This window comes from Phragmites australis, chromosome 23, assembly GCF_958298935.1.
Source record: "Phragmites australis chromosome 23, lpPhrAust1.1, whole genome shotgun sequence".
Lineage (NCBI taxonomy): Eukaryota > Viridiplantae > Streptophyta > Magnoliopsida > Poales > Poaceae > Phragmites > Phragmites australis.
Genome location: NC_084943.1, coordinates 16,469,239 through 16,474,331, shown reverse-complemented (window position 1 = coordinate 16,474,331; position 5,093 = coordinate 16,469,239). Strand labels below are relative to the sequence as shown.

At 37.2% G+C, this 5,093-nt stretch overlaps 1 long non-coding RNA gene across 2 annotated transcripts; it reads right to left on the bottom strand.

Annotated features, from left to right (window-relative positions):
* Positions 1-1,679: 1,679 nt before the first annotated feature.
* On the bottom strand, positions 1,680-4,506 carry LOC133906438 (uncharacterized). Of its 2 annotated transcripts, XR_009907775.1 has the most exons (4): positions 4,304-4,506; positions 3,321-4,215; positions 2,457-2,896; positions 1,680-2,367 (listed from the first exon to the last, which is right to left on the bottom strand). It is a non-coding gene; the product is annotated as an uncharacterized LOC133906438 (long non-coding RNA). The 2 variants fall into 2 exon arrangements; XR_009907774.1 differs by having other exon boundaries at positions 3,321-4,506.
* Between the last annotated feature and the right edge of the window lie 587 nt (positions 4,507-5,093).

Sequence of the window (5,093 nt, the reverse complement as noted above, 5' to 3'; positions counted from 1 at the left end):
GTCTAGTCCAGCACCAGCCTGATAGTCCACCTAGCGTCAGAACCAGCCTAGCAGCCCCCCTTTATGTCTCTTCCTAGCTCCGCCACTGGATGGAGAGATAGCGTTGCATTGATAGCAATTTGCTCTATGCTATTTTATAGCATCAGAATTTGTATTGTAATGACCAAAAGTATATTAGCAATGCTACTGAAACTGGACCATAAATAAAAGGCTTGTGTAGATAGCCACAAGTGTGTAGTTAAGTAACTGATATATGCAACTTTGTAAGGGTGGAAAATAGATAGCAGATAGCCGTATTATCTGATATTCGTATTTGGTTAAATATAAATATGGTAAGAAAAATCCGTATCCGATTAACAAACGGATATAAATATGGATATATCCGAATTCGTTTTCGATATATTATGAATATATAGAAACGGATATGGATATTGATAGTATCCATATCCGAATATGTAAAAATAGTTTTATGGAATATAAATATGAATAACATAATGTTATATTCTTTTATCTTATTATTTTACTTAATTCTTTCGATCCTACCTATTATTTGATATTGTACCACGTATACTATCACGATTTGCCCTTTTATCTCCTATCCAATAATCCAAAATCATATAAAGTCATGTTATTGTATTTAAAGTGGCAAGTCATGATATTGTATTAAAAGTGGCTCTTTGCTTTAAGGTAAATGATCAATCCACTAAAAATGAAGTTTCTTATGTTGAATTGTCATAATGCTCATGTCAAATAAATTTATTATTTCACAATTTATCATTAAAGTTGTAGGATATTCATATTCAATTGAATGTATTACTTATTCGGATGTGGATTTGTATTCGAATAATTCGATTTGTATCCGTTTTCGAGCATATTCGGATTTGTATTTGTATTAAAATACAAATAGCAATATAAAAAATAGACTATTCGATTCGTATTCGTTCCCACTTTAACTCCGTTGCTTTGGTGACATTGTGAATGAAGTAGGTAAACAGAGCTGTACTCTTGCTGTTTCAAAAGATTCCAGAACTATCATTTTTGTAAAATTGCATGCACGCATAGACTGTACTTTGGATTATCCATGTAAGTTACTACCATTAACTACATTGTCACCTACAAAGGGACAATAGATAGTGTACCATAATTAAGATGCTTCGTCCATATGATTATATATCCATTACAGCCCCGACTTCTCACCTGTACCCTTTAGTTTATCACCACCAAGAGCAACATACAGTGGAGGAGAAACTAGAGAGGGCACGGTGCATTAGACAAGGGAGAAAACACAAATTGCCTTCTATAGGAATGTAAAAGTAACTCCAACCGATCATCTATAATATATTATCCATATCTTTATATAGATTATCATTTACAAAAAATATCTTTTCATATTACTCCACCACTCTAACAACATATCCATATTTCATCCTTTATATTCTCTCTCTTATTTTTTAATAATATTTTATAACTAACAATATACTCGTAACAACTATATTTTTGTAATAGCTATATTTCTAACAACCATTTTTCTAATAACTAACCTTTCAATGACAATTTTTCAACAACAAATAGCTCATACAACAAATAGTTCGTACAATTTATAGTTGTTATAACAAATAGTTCACACAACTTATAGCTCATACAACAAATAATTCATACAACAAATAATTCATACAACAAATAGTTTACACAACTTATAGTTCGCACAACAAATAGTTCATACCGCAATAAAAATAACACAACTAAAAAACATAATAGTCTTAACCCGATGCGTTGTATCATCGAGCAATGATCCCACCTTGCAAACTCATGCAGTACTATTGTTATAGCCCAATCATACCACTAATGTCTATGCTCAAAATCCTCTCTTCATCATGCTTTCTCTGTTGATCTACTTTTGTTGTTCTAGTGCTATCTTATTTCTTTCTATTCCCTGCTTATTTTCTTCAAGTGCAATCATCTTTTCTTCCATTGCAAGTGCTCGTTCGTAGCAAGCATCTTTCTTGGTCTCTTTGTTGTCTTGCCTCTCAATCTTCTTTAGCCACACTTTATCTAATGCTAACATGACAACACTACCATCTGAAGATGCAGAACTTTTACCTCGTCGTTTTTTTCTTTCTCGACCTTCTTACTGGTTGGTCTTCTCAATGGATCATGTTCAGAAGTATAAGCCTCAACTTCATCATCATTGGAGGTTGTACCTAGAGATGAAGTACCTGAACTTGCATTAGAGGTTGTCTTTTGTTTTTTCTAAGACAATCTAAAAGTCCACTTTGGATGGTGCTCTAAAATTATCCAGCAATGCAATAATCCAAATGATCTCCCTTCAGTATCTTCCGTCTGGTACGAAATATATGCCTAAACAATCTGCAAGTGAAGATGTTTTATTAACCTTACACACAACATATGAAGCTACAATATATAAAGCTGCAAGAAAATTAAAGAGAGTTGCATACCCTGTCTTGCGCTGTCATGCCACTTTGTCTTCTATTCTGAGTCCGATCATAACTTCCACAATACTTGTTAACTTGTTCTTGAATAGACCTCAACGGTTGGCAAGAGAATTTTGATTGCGCACCGATTAAAATTGCTTGTTCTGCTAATAGTAATGATGAATCCTAGCCCAGTAAGATTCACAACTTTGTTCGTTCCCGATTGCTGCATCCAAACTAGTATTTAGCCATGCTTGTACTAACAAGTCATCTTCTTGCTCAGTGAAATTTTTGGATCTCTTGTTGGTGGGTCTTGAAGAGCCGATAGGTTCTTCAATTTGTGATGATTGCTCTCTAATTGGACTAAAATTCTGACTGTTCTCCCAACTTGTGCCATCAATTCCGCCACTCAACAAGTTACAATAAAATCCATTGGCATGGAATGATTAGAAGTTACCCTGCTTCTGAAATTCGAATGATTAGAACAAAATTATTCATAATTTGCATCTAAGAACATGCACATTCACACTACTACTTTAGAAATCAAAATGTACAGCAAGAAATCCAATACTGGCGGCATTATTTTGGTCTGAGCATTTGGTTATGTCAGATGTGGCTCCGAGCATTGTAAACTGTGTGAATATATATTTTTTTTTGGAGAGTTCATCACCTGAGTTTCTATGATTTACCAATCAACATATTTAAGAGTTGCGACGACGTTTCGCGAAACTAACTCAGAATAACCATATAAGGTGAACATAATTATATTTTTGTGCTAAGTACACTGATCCAACACAAGTAATCACACCCAACCAGCTAGAGTTGCACTATGCAGAAGAATCCAGAACAATAAGAACAAACTATGCAACAGTAAAATAAAGCTCTTACTCTGTGAGAACCTTCACAATAAAATGCTTCACTCATGAAGTTCAAATACTGATTGGATTAAGCCCTCAAACATCCCAGAAGAATTACATACACAAAAAAGGGACATAATATTAGTCACAGAAAAAGCATTGCCATAGTATCCCTTGTTGGGCAGTTCAAACCTTGCCAAAAGTCCTTTCACCAACAAGAACAGCTTATATAGTAGATACAAATCTATGACATAGTTAGCAATTTAGGTCCATACACTATACAAATTTTTTTTTATGTGAACAATGCAGTGCCAAGTTGCTAACTGCCAAGCATTGCAAATAAAATGATACAATCAGAGTGCCTTTATTTTGCCACTAATCCAATCATAAAGAAGTAATGACTAGAAGGATGCTGCACTGGAACACCGAGGGAAAAGGTAGAGCTCAAGATCCAGCTATTTATCGTAGGAAGATAGTTAGAAATGTGCAGACCTACATAACTATGAAGCAGTTTGGGCAGGTAATCAACAGGAAAAAAATATTGATATCAGAATAGGAAAAGGAGGAATAAGTTAGTTATCATCCTACATTATCTTAAATGGTAAAACGAGTACAAAACATTTTTCCCCATAGACACAATATGTAAGCTTTTGCACCCTTAGACGAGATTAATTCATTCGCCAAAGCCCCACCTTTCTTGATAAAACCACACAGAACCACACATGCTAATCCAATCCACCACCAATAGGTAAACTCTCCCCCGGAAACGTCCAATATTATCACATCTGCATTAAATCCAAATATCCCATCACTAAAACCCCAACATTTGTTGAAGAAACACATGATTTTAACCAAGAAATTTTGCCCGCCATCCCCAAACTCCAACCTCGATCAATCTCCAGTGCCCAAATCCGCACCTAATCGCCCTAAACATAAACATAGCAAAGTAGCAGATAGCAGCAGTTCGAATCAACGAAAGACCAGCCCCAGAAACGAGCCAACAAATGTCATTACCTTGGCCTGCTGAGAATCAGATCGACACAGCAGAGGAGGTCGATTCCTCCTCCTCTCACTCCCTCCCTCTCTCCCGCATGAGCGCAAAACCAAAAAGGCATTGGGTTGGGGCCGGCCTTGCGGTGGGGCGAGTGGGTGGGTGCGCTCACTCATCTGCTGCTCCCTTTTGGCGGCTGACGAAGTGAAATCGGCTATACGGAGGCAGCGTAGTGCAATCTGTTTGGACTTAATCTTAGTTTCACGACAATGCAAAAGTAAGAGTTTGTATAAGCCTATAGTATCGTTCGTATATGTGTAGAGTTTGAGTTAGAGTCGGATCGTAAGATGGTATGATTTGTGTTAGGATTCGGAGTTAGCAGGTTGTTATAAATATAAGTTGTAATCTCTATTTTTTTTAAGTAACTCACAGAGCCGTGTAAGTCACGAGTTGAATAGAGTCTAGAATTTTTTCAGAGAGTTTTTGTCTTGTTTTATCGTTCTCGCCGAGCAGTACACGACTCAGGATGTACACGACGGATAGCCAGACTAGTCGTGATCAAGCACGTACTACTGATTGCTCAAGCTGGTCGTGACTGGTGGGCGTGAGTTGGCGTGCTCTCATCCTTTTGGTCGCTCGGGTGGTCGTGGAGCCTGGTTGCTTGCGTTGTCGCGAATCCGGAGTGGTCGCGCATGTGATCCAGTGGTCGGACCCAACATCTGGTATCAGAGCTTGTAGTGCGCAACACTAACTCGTGAAGATGTCGATCGTACCTCAAGGTGAGGTGGCGCGGGAAAGCGGCGGTGGGTCGTT